Here is a 20,321-nt window from a genome sequence, read left to right as displayed (position 1 = left end):
AGCCACTGGGAAAGACTTAGGAAAGTACGAGTTGTCTGTGTTCATCTGTCAAATGGGCAGAGCTGAGAATCAGCCTTAGTCTAGACCTTACCAAAAGAGAAAGGAACCAAGGGCTGCAGAGGAGAGCAGTTGACAAGCAGCAAGTGGGTGAAGACTATTGAATGTTCCAGTGAAAAGGGAATACACAGAAAGTAGGGAGGTGGTCTAGTAGGGGGAAGAGCATGGGTCTTGGGATCAGACAGCCCTAGTGCAATCCTCCACCACCAATGATGATGCTCCCCGCCCCACCCTGGCCCCCCAGTGGCCAGCCCTACTCAATATTCACTCACCTAACAAGGGATGCATGTGGAGTCAGCCATGTTTACTTCTGCTAAGGGTAGGTCTAGTCTAGTTGGTGGCTGGGGACACTCAAATGGCCTCAACATTTAATTCCCTCTGTCTGTGCACTCTCCCTGGAACTTCTGTTCAAACCTATGGCCTCCTTATGTACCAGTCACTTCCGGATTTCTGCCTCTAGCTCCAACTTTCTCCTGGGGTCTTGATATAACTTTCTGTCTTGCTGATCATCTTTGCTTTAGCATGTCCACCTTAAATCTACCTTTTTTCCATCAAACATGTTCTTCCTCCTGAATTTCATAACTTGATTGGTAACATTCTCACTGACCCAGAGGTTACAAATTGAATGTTTTTGTACCGCCTCCCCCCAATTTATATGTTGAAATCCTAACCCCCAATGTGATGGTGTTAGGAGTCGGGGCCTTCAGGAAGTGATTAAGTCATGAGGATGGAGCCCTCATGAATGGAATTAGTGCCCTTATAAAAGAGACTGCATGGGGACTTCCCTGGTGGCACAGTGGTTAAGAATCCGCCTGCTCACTCAGGGGACATGGGTTTGAGCCCTGGTCGGGGAAGATCCCACATGCCACAGAGCAACTAAGCCCATGCACCACAACTACTGAACCTGCGCTCTAGAGCCTGCAAACCACAACTACTGAGCCCACGTGCCACAACTACTGAAGCCTGCACTCCTAGAGTCCGTGCTCCGCAACAAGAGAAGCCACTGCAATGAGAAGCCCACGCACTGCAATGAAGAGTAGCTTGCCGCAACTAGAGAAAGCCCACGTGCAGCAACAAAGACCCAACACAGCCAAAAATAAATAAATAAAATAAATAAATCTGAAAAAAAAAAAAGAGAGAGAGAGACCCCAGAGAGCTCTCTTTCCCCTTTTGCCATGTGTGGACACAACGAGAAGCAGGCTGTCACCAGACACTGAATCTTCCAGAACCTTTATCTCAGACTTCCCAGCCTCCAGAACTGTGAGAAATAAATGTTTGTTGTTTCAGTCATCCAGTCTATGGTATTTTTGTTATAGAAGTCCAAACAGACTAAGATACCAGGTGGCTGATTTTGGAGTCATCTTCCACTCCATATTCCTCACTCCCTACATCCAATCAGTCACTAAGCTCTGTCAATTCAAATTCCTTACTTGGTGGTTTGAAAATAGATCCCCAAGTTCTTTGATGTTTCTCCTATTGACAGGTGAGTCTATGTCTCTTCCACTTGAAACTAGACTTCTGTGACTGTTCTGACCAGTAGAGTGTGAAAGTGACACCATGTGACCCAAGGCTAATCCATAAAAGGTGGCTCAGCTTTGGTGGTTTCCTCCTTGGAACTCATCAGCAAAAGGCCTTCATGCTGTGGGGAAGCCCAAACTAGCACATGTGAAGGAATTGCATAGAGAGGCCCTGAGACAGGAAGAGACAGGGATGCTTGGCTAGCTCTCACCTACTCTGCCCTTCCACTTCTGAGGTTCCAACCACCATCTGACTACAACTATGATAAGCCTCTGACTAGATAAACTGCCTGGCAAGCCCTTCCCAAATTCTGACCCACAGAAACTATGAGAGTTGATAAAATAATTGTTGTTGTTTTTAGGAATCTGAAAAGAGTTCAAGTGAACTTATCTACAAAACAGAAATAGAGTTACAGATGTAGAAAACAAAACATGTTTACTGGGGGTAGGCCGGGGGAGGGGAGAGATAAATTGGGAGATTGGGAGATTATACACACTACTGTATATAAAATAGGTAACTAGTAAGAACCTACCATGCAGCACAGTGAACTCTGCTCAGTGCTCTGTGGTGACCTATATGGGAAAAGAATCTAAAAAAGAGTGGGTATATGTATATGTATAGCTGATTCACTTAGCTATACACCTGAAATTAACACAACATTGTAAATCAATTATACTCCAATAAAAATTTTCAAAAAGAGAAATATTAAAAAAATAAACTGTAAAAAAAAATTGTTGTTGTTTTTAGCCACAAAGTTTTGGGGTAAACTATAACTTAGCAATAGTAACTGGACCGCTTACCATCCATCTCTTCCGTCCTACGACTGCCACCTCAGGCCCTCATCACCTTGCATGGCCAGTGGCTGGCACAGAGGAGGACTAATCATCAGTTTTGCCTGAAGGAAAGCCAAGTCCATGAGAACAGGCTTTGTGGACAAGATTAGGATCTTAAATCTAGTTAAGCCAGAATTTTCTGACAATAGATTTCTCTCTACATTGTAAAACTACAGATCTACGATCCAGATAAATCCAAGAACGATGAGACACGTGCCTCCACCAGAAATGAACAATGAAAAGGAAGAGAAAAGGTTTTTAAAAATGAGTATTATCAGGTCGTATAAGAATGATCTGTTTAGAGTTGGTTCAGATCATTTTTTCTCCCCAATTTACTCGTTTTGTTGTCTTGTCAGTTGAAATCAGTCCAGTTACTTGAGTTTTTCTTCCCAAAGGGCAAAACAAAGATTGTCTTACATTTTTCTTTTCATGCCAGCTGGTACTCTCCAGTTACCATTGGAGACATTAAGGTTTTAACTTCTGTTAATCCTTAGACAACACTAAAAGGATTCAGAGAGCTTCTGATTTACACATTTAGTGAGAAACAGCCTTCTGATTCTTATTGCCTTTTACATGTTCCATTTTTCAGTTTTATCTATTGGAATGTAAAGTTTCAGCTCTTTTATAAATTGCCTATTAATATTTAATTTCTTATATCATTGTGTTGTTACCAGATAACCACAATTGCTACAAGGAACAATAACAGAAGATGCATGAACTATCAATAGACAAGGACTCAGATAGGAGAAGTAATACACATGAAAAATAGACTGTCAAGCAACATCAGCCTCAATGAGCGTGAATTTACAGTCGTGTACAGTAGCCACAATGGCTCTCACTGTTGATTCATCCTCTGATTACTCTGTGTGCACTGTAGACAAAATGGTCTAAATGAAGACCAAGGTAATAAGTGAACTATCTATCATCTCTTTTATTTTTATTCCAAGCTAGGGGAATTGGCAGAAAGAGAACAGTAAATTGAGATTCCTGCTGGTTCTGTGTCATAGGACTCTTTTAAAAACACTGAAGTCTCTGTGAATTATTTAAGACAGAGGATAGAAAGTAGGACTTTGCAATTTTACTGAAGCTTTATTTCAAGTTCCTTACCACAACTGTTATCTCAGACTATGGGTTTTTGTTGTTGTTGTTCCGAAACTATCAGTACAAGAACATTTGCTTTCAGTAAAAGGTAGAATGTCCAAGTCAGGAATTAATGGAAGAGTCAAAAATGGAAACAAATATTGTAGGTGCAGGTTGAGAAGTCAGGAATATTTTCAGTTACTCAGAGAATCTCTGATTTTAGACCCTCTTTAAGTAATTTTACCACCTTGACATGTCTACTTGGAGGTCCCACAGCATCTTAAACTCACCATAGTTAAAATAAAACTTGCTATTATATTTTCCCCTAACCATTCTACAGCACAACAAAACTAACCCCATCACTTTCGTCTCGATTTTCTTTCACGCCTTAATGGCACCATAATTTTTCCCCTCATTGGTGCTCATAACCTTACTTCCTGCTTCTATGTCCACTTACAATATTCAATCATTGCTGGAAGAGACATTTACCATGAAGCAGATGAAGCTTACGTTCAGGGCTGCTCTTGTGCACAGGTCTTTTCCAGGGCTCTGGCAACGGCACAGCACTGTGTTTTTGTAAAGGCCATATGTTTTTGTAAAATTGGGGGAAATAAAACATTTCGGCTGCTATCTCTTTCCACCGTGACCTCTCCTCGGCCACACTTGCCCTCTTGTCAGGTGCCAGCTTGGAGACTGGGCAAAAGGGACGTCGAATTGAGTTTGGGGATACATTTATTTGGGTTTAATGGGACATATTCATGTGTTCTGGAGGTACGTCTGTTTATATTTAGTTAGTGCTAGTTGTTCCAATGTAGGGAACACCTTCCAGTATATTCCTACTGTCCACTGTGCTGAATCTTTGGTCTCATAATGTAGAGAAGCAGGGCCAGCAGTGCATCATGCAGTGCGGGTGGGGAGAAGAAACAAGGCATGAGTGTGTGGAACCAGAAGTTGGGCTATGGAAAGTTCTTTCAGTTCCCAGGCATGTAAAGTTGTAAGCAGACGATTCGCTCCTCATCAACGCCTGGTCAACAGAATAGTTCTCTCCTATCAAGAATGTACTCTAAAATGCAGTGTATACAGTTATGAATCCACCATACATTTTTTTCTTTTGCAATGGGAATAGTGAAAAATAGAGTTTTTCAGCCTCTGTTTGTATGGTACAAATTGGTAGCAGGTCTATAAATATTAAGTCTGTCTCTAACAACTTACACACAAAATAAACTTAATAGAAATGTTTTTCAACTTTAAAGAATCCTAAAAATTTACATGACATCACCAATAATGAGTTGTGAGTCCAAAGAAACTTTTCTCAACTATCAATAATAGAAAACGAATTTTGGTCACCGATGCTAGAGGAGAGACTAAGTTATCTTCCTATTCTCTCCACAGAAAATGGTATTATAAAATATTGGCTATATGAAGAAGCAATCAAGGAGTGTATAGCCAAAAATGTACAAAAATAAGAATTATAGAGGTTTGTCAGGCAGTTCCTTTTTAAAAATATGTTTTTTTTTCTCGATTTTGTAATTCATGATTTCTTTTCTCATTCTAAATAGATATTCACTTTTATACTTAATACTTTATTGTTTTTCTTTATAAAGGAATCATATAAGCTTCTTGATTATATGAGCTTCATACCCACCAAACCTGGATTCATCCTGACCCAGCCCTATGGATTCTTCCTCCGTGGTGTTTCTTGACTCTGCTCCATCTTTCTGTTTACTGCAGACATCACCTTTCTTCAGACACCATTTCATCTTGTGGTGGTCCAGCAGAGTAAGTACCAAAAGTGGTTCTCACTGCATCTTCTCCTTACTCTCATCCATGCTGCTTCCTCATATCAGATTACTCTTATTGATAACAGCAACAAGTACGATCTATGCAGTACCTGTTAGGTACCAGGTACTTTATAGATACTGTCTTTAACTCCCACAATCACCCTAATAAGTAGGTATGACTACCATTGCAGAGATGAGGAAATCAGTTCCTTATAGTCCTTAAGGAACTTGCCCAAGGCCACAAAGTAACCACATGACAGAGGCAAGATTCAAACCCAGTTCCCCCAATTCTCAGTCTGCCAATAGCATGCAGCCTCCCTCTTTTCTAAAACGCTCAGCTTCCCTCACTGGTTTCAGAAAGAAACCTTAACCTTCAGCCCTCCACAGTAAGACGCTGGCCTCTCCTTCCAGGAAAATGTGTCACCTTTCCTATTTACATGCCCCCAAGGCAGCCAAATGGAATCCCTGATGGTGCCCAGATGTGGCACATCTTTTCCCTGGCGTTGAACTTTCCCCTCCACAGTAACCCCTTCTCAATTTTCTGCAACCCTTGAATGCAAGTTTCACATGCCATCTCCACAGTCTCCCAAATGGGTGTGATAGCTCCTCCTCTTTAGGTTGCAAAGCATTTTGGTGTTGCTGTTAGGGATTATAGCACTTACTCTTCTTTTGATTTATAGGAGGAATATGGGCACTCATCTGTACATTGTTGCAGTCATCTCATTTTATAGTTTACTTAGTTCACTTAATACCATAGACATTCTCCATATTTCTGCACAGTCAGTAGTTTCCATGTTGAATGGCTACATGTTTTATTTTTTGACATGAGTTATTTAAATATTTCCGTATATGCAGACTTTTTTTGTTTCAGTTTTTGTTTATGTTTTTATGGTTGTTGTTGTTTGTTACTGTTAAAGTCAGCATTGGAAAGAACATCTTTGGAATGTAGATTTCTATGGCATTATTTCCCCAGGGTAAAACTCTAGACATGGTCTTACAGGATCAAAGAGCGTGGACATTTTATGACTCCTGTGGCCCTGTTGCTTTTCAAAGGTTTCAAATTTACGTTGTGATTGGTAGTACTGGATTGTACTAGTTTCACCTTAAAGCATTGGATGATATTTAATTTTCTGGTTGTTGCCACAAGAAGGTTGTTCCCTTTGTGTCTTGGTTTTCTTTTTGAGATTGTCTTTTGAAATTGGGGTAGACAAAGGAGGGACACGAAAAATTACGTGAATAAGTTGCTTTAAATTTTAAAAATTTTAAGTTGAATGGTGGAGGAAGGAGACAAGCTTGTGAATAATTTGATACACAAATATATCATAGTCTTCAAATCTACACAACTGTTACCTGATAACCAGGCTCAGTTGGCTGATTGGTTGACTATATGCAGATGCAAATATTATGACTATGCCAGATGTGTAATTGGACAGCCACTGCCAATTAAACGAGGCAGCAAATTGAAGAGGTCTGGGAGATAATTGATTCTCCAAATTAGTAATGCAATTGGTCAAAATTACAATACCTGTTGAAGTTACTTTAAATTTTGATCTAATAGTAATTAGAGGCTTTGCCTCATGTTCTATGAAATATTCCTCTTTGCCGATGAAGTATTAAGGGACTGGTAATTTAGGCAAATAAATGATGATTGCCTGATCAAAGTTGCCAGATTAATATAAAATGTAATGGTAGTAAATTCTCCAATAAAAGAAAATTGTTTAATATCTCTGTAGGGAGGTAGCCAAAAATACATTCTGCAAATATTAGGATACATTTTTTACAAGGTCCAGCAGCCCATTCCATTTTGCAGGTTTTCTTGATAGGTTCATAGACCCATCTTTTTTCTTTTACTATGGCAATAAGTAATAGTGTCTATTCCATGCCTTTGTCATACCTAATTGCCACTTTATTGTTCCCAAAGGGCAATTGGACTAAGACTTAAAAAGCTGAATTTAAAATGACTAATAAGAATTAAAAGAAGGAACCCAGAGATTGCAGAGCCATCACATTCTGATCCTATTTCCTACAGTTGTATTTTAAGGTAATTAATAAGAATCACACATTGTTGAGAGAGTAACTGTCCTTTCTCAAGACCTAAACTTTAAGAACCACCTACTCTCATTTGTGACACAGCATGTTCTGATTCTCTCAGATACCTTTGGCCAACCTTTCCCATCCAACACTGTCATTTATTGAAAAGTAAAATTATCTCGATGTTGAGCAGGATCCTGAAAGGAAAAGGAATCTGAAATAAAAACTATTGCTTCTCCACATACTGAGAATTCCACTTAATATGCAGCATTTAGAGTGTGATAGGATTTCTGGCATCTTCTTAATTGTGGCTCCTGGTTGCTTTATAGAAAAGAAGACTACGGCTCAGTCTATGCCCCCTAGAACAGAGAAATCTGGAGAGCACTCACTTTTCACTTAAAAAAAAAATTTTAAGTACCCACTAGTTGCAAGACCAAGTTCTGCAGCCATGATACTTCTGCATAGGTGAAGAATTCGGCTGCCTTGAACAAAAGTTATAGTCGAAACTGTTTCTGGGACTCTTGAGTAAATATAACCTAAAAGTATAACCCTCTACTGCTGCAGAAGCAATGTAAAACTTGAACATGATTTTTAGAATCTTTTTTGACAAAGCAAGTTTCTCCTGGATCCTGGGTAAGTGCACTAGGAAGGAGGCGGCGCTTTCTGTGTTTAGAACTTACTAAGAGTTAGTGAATCCGAAACTTAATCATTGCAATTCTAGTTGGTATGCTCTAAGTAGAGCACTAAATTGTGTTTTAAAGGGGTGAGTAGATGCTTTAAAAATGTTTTAAAAATAAATGTCTGAATGTCAGTTTGGTTTCTGGGTTAAATTGCCTCTAAATTACCCAGTTCTAAAATCGCATTTCAAAGCTTCGGGAAACCCTGTCTGGGGCCTGTCTAGACCTCAGAATTGGCCTGGTTTGTTTTAAGGTTTCAACAAGGCCCCGGCCTGCTGGGTTTGCCTAATGCCAGGGAGAGGCATGTGTGAGACGTGATGCAGATTTCTGAGGTACTGTTGTGGGTTTTTTTTTTTTTATTGTTAGTATACTCTGTGTGGAAAAACAATTTAAAATATGATATCATGGTATATTTCTGGAATTGCATTATCCCTTGTCTTCAGAGCTTCTTAAGTGAAGAAGGGCAGAGTGGTGGATCACAACCAATGAAGTGGGATCAGAGGCCTGGCTTCTAGTCGGACACCATCACTAACCCACTAGGATCTGGAGAAGTCACTTAATCTCTCTGTGCTTCATTTCTAAAATGAGGACATTTAGAATATAAACTCTCTACAGTCTCTTTGGTTCTATGCATCTATAATATTACAAAAAGTGCTGACAAGTTTTCTAAATTTTATTGTATGCAATATGTTTTTACTGGAAAACAAACCAACAGTTCAGCTCTAACTATATACCAGGCAAATCTAAACCTTAGAATGGACTTAGCAGCTGGGCTGTCATGAGTTAGTAAATAGGGGTTTATGGAGCCTCAGAAGCTCATGCAATTAGGGCACCAAGCCAGTTGGGGTTATACATCTGTCACAATTGGTGTGATGAAAGATTCTAACTGAATATACACTTTTAAGACATAGACAAGCTTTGGCTATTTTTTTAAAAGTAAAGTTTTGGAGAAAACTAGAAACATTGATCAAGTCAATTAGCTCATACCTTAGCAGTTCTGCTTTGCATGCATTTGACAGGATGGAACATTCATAAATAGGTATATTTAAGCCCCTTTCAGGGCTGGATTATATACTAGTCTGGCACGTGTGACTTCTACATTTCTTTAATTACTGCTTCATGCAGCACCTGCATTACAAGTCGAGCACTGTGGGTCTGGTGGGCCCAACTCACACTGAAGGGATGAAGGGTATCACTCATGTCTGTTGCCTGATCCTTTGAAGTTGGACAAGTAAGCGGGTCAGTCATTGGAGGATGGACAACTGGGCATCATACTGGGCCCTGTCATTCTGGCCAACAGAGGTGTTCCCTCAACAACCAAAGCCATTTACACATGAACTTTGAGCAAGGAAGCTCCTGGCATACAACAGTGCTCCTACTTCTGGCACCTCCATCCTAATTTATGTGGTTCTTGCTTTGTGAGGAAACCTCATCTAGAGAGAGATATTCACTGTCTACCTAGGGAAAATGAGAGGAAGTCTTTTTAGCTGGTTGAGAAAAAACACTCTTCTGTCTCATATAATACCTATTGAACAGACTCATTGGCTAATTGTTAAACTCTCTTCTTTAGACCCATTTGGTGATGTGAATTTTCTCTTGAAGCATATCCCTGAAACTCTGTCTCATAAGAAAATTGGCTATAGAATGAAAAGTGAATGAAACCTGTGACAACAGTGTTTTACATTTTTAAGAAATTGAGGCGCAATTCACATAACATACATCTAACCATTCCAAGGTGTACGATTCAGTGGCAGTGCACTGAATTCACAGTGTTGTACAATCACCACTTTCTCTCTAGTTTTCAAAACTTTTTCATCATCCCCAAAGAACACCCCATACCCATTAAGTAATAGCTCCTCATTTCCTCTTCCCCCATCCCCTGGCAACCCCTAATCTCCTTTCTGTCTCTGTGGATTTGCCTAGTCTGAATGTATTTTAGGTTTTGAGGAGCTACTTTTATTCCAAAGTATTCAGCTCCAAAAGATATGAAGGAAAAGAGTATGAATCTGAAGAGAGAGCGTTTCTGTGATTATTAAATGTTTATCTGTCAGGGCCTCCGGCTTCCTTCCCTCTGAATTACAGCCACCTTCAGAGCACAACAGGCTGCTGACCAGCCAGGAGGGAAGAGTGATGTCCATTTAGAGTTCCAGGAAAGGCATAAATAGGGCCGAATAAAATGATTTTAGTTGGAGTTTGGTAATATTCAAGGGCTCGTTAATGGGGATTATGAACAAAGTGAGGAATGTGCTCCCAGCTGCCACCAAGTTATCAATGTGGTGAAGGATGGCCTGTGAGTTTCCTGACCTCTGTAGGACACCCTTTTGCTCCATCCAACATACCGAATCTGTTAAGTGCTGAAGAAAACTGGACTCTCGGAAAAGGATGTGTAGTCTTTTATTCAGTCTCTGAGAGGTTGGTGCTTAAATCTGTGGGAACTTGGACGTTCACTCTTTTTTTTTTTTTTTTTTTTTTTTTTTGCGGTGCGTGGGCCTCTCACTGTTGTGGCCTCTCCCGTTGCGGAGCACAGGCTCCGGACACGCAGGCTCAGCGGCCATGGCTCACGGGCCCAGCCACTCCGTGGCATGTGGGATCTTCCCGGACCAGGGCACGAACCCATGTCCCCTGCATTGGCAGGCTCTCCACCATTGCGCCACCAGGGAAGCCCCAAACGTTCACTCTTTTGATCTCAAATCGCAGAGGGAAGTGGCTTGGTTAGCAGGCTCTGTTAGGGTACCATTCTGAAGCTTCACAAAGCAAAAGAAGAGATCTTCTACCTTTTTCCCTTCTAACTCAGACAGTTACCAGTTCCTACAGTTGAACTGAAAATATTTCTATATAGGTACAAAATGAGAAAAAAAAATGCATGAACCAAAAAAAGCAGCTCTGTGATCTTGTTTTTTCATTAAGTATTTTATAAACCTGGGAACTCTAGGAATGCTAGGCTGGGAAGAGAAAGGGAAATGAAGAAAATAACAAAAAATGCAAAAAGGTCTTTTTATCCCTCAAGCATCATTCTTCAGTGAGTAAAAAATGTTTCCAAATACCTGCCTATGTTCCAGGAATATTTAAGAAATCTTAATAAACTCACTCCCGTTTCCTTATTATTCCATGACCTAGTCATTTTTTCCTCTCTAGAATTAAGTACCAAGTTGCACGGGATATGGAAATACATGAGTTTCATCCAAAACCTGTAATTTTTTCTAGGTGAGCTCTTTCATTACTCACATAAAGTAGCATTGTACATAAACATTTTGTGATTTCCAGCCCATGATTTTTTTTTCTCATTTATTTTCATTTTGTATGATCTGTCCATTGGTGTAAGTGAGGTGTTAAAGTCCCCCACTATTATTGTTACTGTCGATTTCCTCTTTTATAGGTGTTAGCAATTGCCTTATGTGTTGAGGTGCTCCTATGTTGACAGCATATATATTTATAATTGTTATAACTTCATCTTGGATTGATCCCTTGAGTGTCCTTACTTGTCTCTTGTAACATTCTTTATTTTAAAGTCTATTTTATCTGATATGAGTACTACTACTCCAGCTTTCTTTTGATTTCCATTTGCATGGAATATCTTTTTCCATTCCCTCACTTTCAGTCTGTATGTGTCCCTAGGTGTGAAGTGGGTCTCTTGTAGACAGCATATATACGGGTCTTGTTTTTGTATCCATTCAGCGAGCCTGTGTCTTTTGGTTGGAGCATTTAATCCATTCACATTTAAGGTAATTATCAATACCTATGTTCCTATTACCATTTTCTTAATTGTTCTGGTTTTGTTTTTGTAGGTCCTTTTCTTCTCTTGTGTCTCCCACTTAGAGAAGTTCCTTTAGCATTTGTTGTAAAGCTGGTTTGGTGGTGCCGAATTCTCTTAGCTTTTGCTTGTCTGTAAAGCTTTTGATTTCTCCATTGAATCTGAATGATATCCTTGCTGGGTAGAGTAATCTTGGTTGTAGGTTCTTCCCTTTCATCACTTTAAATATGTCCTGCCACTCCCTTCTGGCTTGTAGAGTTTCTGCTGAGAAATCAGCTGTTAACCTTATGGGGATTCCCTTGTATGTTATTTGTCGTTTTTCCCTTGCTGCTTTCAATAATTTTTCTTTGTCTTTAATATTTGCCAATTTGATTACTGTGTGTCTCAGCGTGTTTCTCCTTGGATTTATCCTGTATGGGACTCTGTGCTTCCTGGACTTGTGTGGCTATTTCCTTTCCCATGTTAGGGAAGTTTTCGACTATAATCGCTTCAAGTATTTTCTCGGGTCCCTTCTCTCTCTCTTCTCCTTCTGGGACCCCTATAATGCGAATGTTGTTGTGTTTAATGTTGTCCCAGAGGTCTCTTAGGCTGTCTCCATTTCTTCTCATTCTTTTTTCTTTATTCTGTTCCGCAGCAGTGAATTCCACCATTCTGTCTTCCAGGTCACTTATGTGTTCTTCTGCCCCAGTTATTCTGCTATTGGTTCCTTCTAGTGTATTTTTCATTTCAGTTATTGTATTGTTCATCTCTGTTTGTTTGTTCTTTAATTCTTCTAGGTCTTTGTTAAACATTTCTTGCATCTTCTCGATCTTTGCCTCCATTCTTTTTCTGAGGTCCTGGATTATCTTCACTATCATTCTGAATTCTTTTTCTGGAAGGTTGCCTATCTCCACTTCATTTAGTTGTTTTTCTGGGGTTTTATCTTGTTCCTTGATCTGGTACATAGCCCTCTGCCTTTTCATCTTGTCTATCTTTCTGTGAATGTGGTTTTTGTTCCACAGGCTGCACAATTGTAGTTCTTCTAGCAGCCCATGATTTGTTAAAAGCAACTTGCCTTCCCCCCTAAAGTTCTGCCCAGGTAATACAATAAATGAAAATGCTTATTCTTTGCCATCTAGCTTTTAAAATTTGTCAACAGTGAACATTCACTGAAATTTGCTCTACTGCATGGGGCATAAGCACTGTTTTAAGAGAAAAGGGAAAGGTATAAGCAAATGGGAATGTAGTTTGTTTTCCTACTTTTGAATTGAAAGAAGAGCTATTTTGCATTTCCTCAAAATTTGGAAATAAGTGGGACAGGTTGGGATGGGTATGCATGGGGCAGGAGGATGAGAAAGAGGAGAAGAGAGAAGGCTGCCTGCAGGGATTTCCCTAAGCATGGCTAGGGCTGGGCAGGCAATAAGTCTCTGAATAGACAGGGGCTTATGGGAGGTTTGTGACTATCTCTCTCACTGGGAATCCCTCCCAGGTGCGGCTTTGGTGGAAGACTGAGCTGGCATCATGGGTATGTGACTTGTGCAATGGCGCAAGGCCTGGTGCTCAGAGGCCCACACTTGGTTTAAGGCTCTGCTGTCAGTATCTTGAAATTCTTAATAATTTTATTTTTGAACTTGTGTTTTGTATATTAATCTGATGGGGCATGGAGTATGCGTGTGAGCATTCCCGCAATATTCGAGTCCGCTGTTCCTTACACCCCATTTGTATATAGGGCTTGTGATGCCTCAAAAGCACAAAATTCTAGTGGACCCACCATGTGTGGGAGTTCAGCAAGACTCAAAGTGAGTACATAGGTAAGCCTGTTATGCCTGTCACTGAGTCGGGGGAGCTGAAAGCCCCAAGAGGCCAGGCTTTGAAAACTTGCTTTCCAGAATTTGCATCGAATGCAAAAAGAAGTGGCGTTCTAGGAAACACAGATGAGCAAGGAATGCTATCCTTTCTTACCTTTGTTACTTTCTTGTCAGAGTTACCATTTATCCTGAAAGTGATGATGTAAGAGGAAAGGGAAATACAGGGCAAACCATAATGGCTTTTCCTTTCTGTCTGACCCTCCTCAGTCAGCCAGAGCCAAAAGTAAAGTGCTGCTAGAACACGCACTTATGCAAAAGGGAAAGAGAGCCAGCTGAACTCATTTTGTGCAACATTTTCACTGTTTTTGATAAGAACAAAATACATATGCATGGATGAAGTACAAAACATGAATTGTGTAATTTTGGTGATTCCACACATACGTTCAATGCTCTTATATTTTCATGTAAAACTGGCATTGCACATTATAAAGATAAACAGTAAAATTCATGCTAAAATTTAGATTTTTAATATTTCTTTATTTAATACTGCATGTGACAAATAAGAACATACCATGACACGTTGAAAGACTGAGAAAGACAGGAGAAAACTTTGCAGTTTAGCACCTGTAGCTCCTCCTGATTTTTGAACAAGGAATGCCACACTTTCATTTGTGTAGCTGGCCTAAAGGAAGGTGTGCAGGTGCAGTGCTGGGGCTGGTGCGGCTACATGGTTTTTCAAAATGACTCTGAGTACTTTGACGATTCCTTCTTTTTTCTTAATAATTTCATGTTTCTCCTCCAGATCACTTTGCCCTGCTCTATTTCTATGAGATGGGCCCATTTTTCAAGTGAAAGCATAAGCCCTGAGGAGTAGTTTGTACTTGGTGTCTCCTTGGGCTGATGCAAGGGCTAAGAGCTCAAGTCCCTCTGTTCTTTCCCCAGAGCTGGGCTGCTTCCAGTGCACCTCATGTTCAAGTTTATATTATGGGTCATTAAAAACTTTCTATAAAAAATTTTAAAAGAACAATAGCAATGTAAAAAGTTTTTAAGTAATATAAAAAGGGTAAAAAAAATCATTTGGGTGACTTTTTTTCAAAGGCCTAAAACCACTATCAGATATTAGTATAATTTGGGGCATCATGAATCATCTCTTTTTTTTTTTTTTCCTGCGGTACGCGGTCCTCTCACTGCTGTGGCCTCTCCCGTTTCGGAGCACAGGCTCCGGACACGCAGGCTCAGCAGCCATGGCTCACGGGCCTAGCCGCTCCGCGGCATGTGGGATTTTCCCAGACCGGGACACGAACCTGTGTCCTGTGCATCGGCAGGCGGACTCTCAACCACTGCGCCACCAGGGAAGTCCATGAATCATCTCTTGAATGTATTTTCATGTGTGTAACTGTGGGACTTACTCATCTCAGAGCTGTAATACTTTTTATAACTGTGAGTGGAAGCTGTTCCCTAGGTTTGATTTGTTAGTCTTCTCTTCTGCTGTTAATTTATTGGTTGGGTCTACATATTTTACAAAATTTAGCCCTTGAAAAACAAGCCTTGGCAATTGAGCACCATATACACTTTAACACTTAAGAAATGGCTAGATGTATTTCATTTATATTCTTTATTATTCATTTGACTTACAAAGTATATAGGCATAGAAATTGCCTGTCAGTTTTACTACTGAAAGCTCCAGCTACTCTTACTTAAGATTAAAGTCATTCTTTTTATAATCACTCACTTTCCTCCAGGAAAATTCTCTGTGTGTGGGGGAAATCTTCAGTGGAGAAGGATCCTCTGTGGACTTCCACCCCTTTAACCTAGATTATAGTAGGATGGTAAGTCAGGAAATGACATATCGGGGCAGGAATCAGTTGTGCTCCCTCCCGAGTCTGTTTTAAAGCACTTTCCATTTTAAATATAGCAATAAAATATCAGCCTCGAAATACCTGATAAGGATAAAAGCAATAGATCCAAATCCAATCTAAATCTGATACTGCCAGGAATAAGAATTCACATTGGTTAAGTCAGGACTCATTTATGGAGCCATAAATGGGTGGACCAGCTATAATTTGGGTATTAAACTTGTAAAATATATTGATGGTATGTAAGAGCTAAATAAATAATTTACTACAAGAAAATTGGAAATCTTACATGGTACTTAATTGACCAGTTGGTCTCCCAGATTCTTGATGGTGCCTTGCTTTGCATTTGTGTATTTTTCACAGGCTAGATTTTTCTTTTCCTCACTTCAGTTTAATTTCCCTCTGCAGTGAATGATCACAAGTTAGTGCATTTCTGAAAACACACACAATTTCCATTTAAAATTCTGCCAATCCATTACATGCCTTTGACAATTTCATTTACCTTTTAGGAGGATAAATGTACCACACACTCTGTCTGTTCTGGGATTAGACAAATTTCTTTCTGGCCCAGAAAATTTTCTTCAGTACTCCATCTCAGATCTCTGTTCCATGCACAGAACAGGAGAGGTTTCAATGAGATGCTTTAAAGAATTTACTGTATTCTTTTGTTTGGTATTTTGGGGAAATTCTGAATGGGGAGAAAAAATGACGTTGGAAAGCTCTGTCACTGCCTCCTACACATCTATGAGATGCTAAGTACAACTGGGGAAGGGAAAGGAGAAAGAAATAGGGGAACTCAAACTAAGGCATTGTATTTACCCATGTGTATCCAAAAATACAAGTGGATTTCTTGGACACATTATAAATTTACCTACGAAGAGTAACAGCATCTCATATGTATACAACAATGACAAGTTTCAAAGGGCTTTTTTGTATCTTTGAGCTCTTCAACCCTAGTAATATTTCCCCAGATTAAACAGAACAGGTATTATGACGTCCAGTTTTTCCTCAGATGAGAAAACTGAGGTTTGGGGAAGTTGGGAATTGCACACAATAATTTGTACAGTAAATAATTAGGCTGGAGCCTAGCACCCAATTCTTCCAAATCCCAGATTGGCTCTAGTTTGAAAGGTCATTTTGTGCTTTGAGCTACAAGGAATAGAAAGGCCAACTCAAGCTTAAACAATACAGAGTTACATTGGCTTGTATAATGGGAAGGTCAGAGGCGGTGGGCTTCAGGCTTGGTTCCATCCAAGTTTTGACTCTATTTCTCTGCAGTCCTTCCTCCTCCATGCTCTTCTGGGTGCTGACTTTTGACTTCTGGCTGGCTTTTCTCACGGCTGCACGATGGTGGTCAGTAGCAATGGGGGCAGCGTGCTCCCTAGTTCACTCCTAGCAGGCAGGAGAGTCTGATTTCCCCATTGCTATTTCTTAAAAGCAAGGTAGAACTTTCCTAGCAACTTCCAGAAACCCCTTTCTTTCTCCAGAATGATGGAGCTAGGGTCATGGGATTAGTATGATTGATTTAGTCTAATCAAAGCAATCCCGAGCCACATGGAATATTCAGGAGAAGGGAGCATACCCAGACAAATCAGTGTTCTTACAAGAAGGAAGAAGTGGGAAAGGTTGCTGAGTAGATAATCAACAGAATTCTCTGCAGTTAAAGTGATTCTGGTAGCCAGTGGATATGAGAAAATCTGTGTGTTTGTCATGGACTGAGGCAGCAAAAAGAGATTATTTTATTTGGTCAGAGGGACTGACCAAAAATTAAATTCTGTTGTTTCACTGTCTCTTATGTCTTTCCTTATTTTATTTCCCTAGCAACATCTCTGTTGTCCCCCGTGGCTTCTGCTTGCCCATGTCAAGACCGTGGACGGCTCACAGGCACAATGATTGTGCACCACTCTTAGGAGCCCACTGCTGTGGCGGAGCATCCACTTCCCCAGGGCCCAAACTTAATTCTATGCTGGACCCATTTTAAAAGGGAAAACGTGCAGGGAAGTTAGTCGTATGGAATCCTATGTAATTTTGAGGAAAGGCAGATGAGAGTTCATTGCTTTTCTGTAGTGATGTCTGGCAGTCCAGAATATTCCCAAATGTGCTAAAAGTTAGTTTATCAGCAATGTATTTTTCTTTTTTTAATTTTAATCAGCTTTATTGATGTGTAATTTACATATAATAAAATCCACCCATTTAATTTACTTTTTAAAATTTAATTTATTTCTTTATATAGCAGGTTCTTATTAGTTATCTATTTTATACATATTAGTGTATATATGTCAATCCCGATCTCCCAATTCATCCCACCATTGGTGTCCATACGTTTGTTCTGTACATCTGTGTCTCCATTTCTGCCTTGTAAACTGGTTCACTTGTACCATTTTTCTAGATTCCACATATAAGTGTTAATATATGAAATTTGTTTTTCTCTTTCTGACTTACTTCACTCTGTATGACAGTCTCTAGGTCCATCCACGTCTCTACAAATGACCGAATTCATTCCTTTTTATAGCTGAGTAATATTCCATTGTATATATGTACCACATCTTCTTTATGCATTCATCTGTTGATGGGCATTCAAGTGGCATCCGTGACGTGGCTGTTGTAAATGGTGCTGCAATGAACATTGGGGCGCATGTGTCTTTTTTTTTTTTTAACATCTTTATTGGGGTATAATTGCTTTACAATGGTGTGTTAGTTTCTGCTTTATAACAAAGTGAATCAGTTATACATATACATATGTTCCCATATCTCTTCCCTCTTGTGTCTCCCTCCCTCCCACCCTCCCTATCCCACCCCTCCAGGCGGTCACAAAGCACCGAGCCGATATCCCTGTGCCATGCGGCTGCTTCCCACTAGCTATCTACCTTACGTTTGTTAGTGTATATATGTTCATGCCTCTCTCTCGCCCTGTCACAGCTCACCCTTCCCCCTCCCCATATCCTCAAGTCCGTTCTCCAGTAGGTCTGTGTCTTTATTCCTGTCTTACCCCTAGGTTCTTCATGACTTTTTTTTTCTTAAATTCCATATATATGTGTTAGCATACGGTATTTGTCTTTCTCTTTCTGACTTACTTCACTCTGTATGACAGACTCTAGGTCTATCCACCTCATTACAAATAGCTCAATTTCGTTTCTTTTTATGGCTGAGTAATATTCCATTGTATATATGTGCCACATCTTCTTTATCCATTCATCCGATGATGGGCACTTAGGTTGTTTCCATCTCCGGGCTATTGTAAATAGAGCTGCAATGAACATTGGGGTGCATGACTCTTTTTGAAGTATGGTTTTCTCTGGGTATATGCCCAGTAGTGGGATTGCTGGGTCATATGGTAATTCTATTTTTAGTTTTTTAAGGAACCTCCATACTGTTCTCCATAGTGGCTGCATCAATTTACATTCCCACCAACAGTGCAAGAGGGTTCCCTTTTCTGCACACCCTCTCCAGCATTTGTTGTGTGTAGATTTTCTGATGATGCCCATTCTAACTGGTATAAGGTGATACCTCATTGTAGTTTTGATTTGCATTTCTCTAATAATTAGTGACGTTGAGCAGCTTTTCATGTGCCTCTTGGCTACCTGTATGTCTTTGGAGAAATGTCTATTTAGGTCTTCTGCCCATTTATTGATAGTGTTGTCTTTTTAATATTGAGCTGCATGAGCTGTTTATATATTTTGGAGATTAATCCTTTGTACATTGATTCGTTTGCAAATATTTTCTCCCATTCTGAGGGTTGTCGTTTCATCTTGTTTATAGTTTCCTTTGCTGTGCAAAAGCTTTTAAGTTTCATTAGGTCCCATTTGTTTATTTTTGTTTTTATTTCCATTATTGTAGGAGGTGGGTCAAAAAAGATCTTGCTGTGATTTATGTCAAAGAGTGTTCTTCCTATGTTTTCCTCTAAGAGTTTTATAGTGTCCGGTCTTACATTTAGGTCTTTAATCCATTTTGAGTTTATTATTGGGTATGGTGTTAGGGAGTGTTCTAATTTCATTCTTTTACATGTTTTCCCAGCACCACTTATTGAAGAGACTGTCTTTTCTCCATTGTATATCCTTGTCTCCTTTGTCATAGATTAGTTGATCATAGGTGTGTGGGTTAGCTCTGGGCTTTCTATCCTGTTCCATTGATCTATATTTCTATTTTTGTGCCAGTACCATAATGTTTTTATTACTGTAGCTTTGTAGTATAGTCTGAAGTCAGGGAGTCTGATTCCTCCAGCTCTGTTTTTTTCCTTCAAGATTGCTTTGGTTGGGCTTCCCTGGTGGCACAGTGGTTAAGAATCTGCCTGCCAATGCAGGGGACACGTGTTTGAGCCCTGGTCTGGGAAGATCCCACATGCCACAGAGCTACTAAGCCTGTGCGTCACAACTACTGAGCCTGTGCTCTAGAGCCTGTGAGCCACAACTACTGAAGCCCATGCACCTAGTAGTGCCTGTGCTCTGCAACAAAAGAAGCCACTGCAGTGAGAAGCCCACGCACTGCAACAAAGAGTAGCCCCCGCTCGCCACAACTAGAGAAAGCCCACACACAGCAATGAAGACCCAACACAGCCAAAAATAAAGAAATTTATATATATATATAAAAGACTGCTTTGGCTATTTGGGGTCTTTTGTGTCTCCATACAAATTTTAAGATTTTTTGTTCTAGCTCTGTAAAAAATGCCATTGGTAATTTGATAGAGATTGCACTGAACCTGTAGATTGCTTTGGGTAGTATAGTCATTTTCACAATATTGATTCTTCCAATGCAAGAACATGGTATATCTGTCCATCTGCTTGTATCATCTTTGATTTCTTTCATCAGTGTCTTATAGTTTTCTGAGTACAAGTCTTTTACCTCCTTAGGTAGGATTATTCCTAGGTATTTTATTCTTTTTATTGCAGTGGTGAATGGGATTGTTTCCTTAATTTCTGTTTCTGATCTTCCATTGTTAGTGTATAGGCATGC

The sequence above is a fragment of the Globicephala melas genome, chromosome 9 (genome assembly GCF_963455315.2).
Source record: "Globicephala melas chromosome 9, mGloMel1.2, whole genome shotgun sequence".
NCBI lineage: Eukaryota > Metazoa > Chordata > Mammalia > Artiodactyla > Delphinidae > Globicephala > Globicephala melas.
This window is presented reverse-complemented; position numbering follows the sequence as displayed.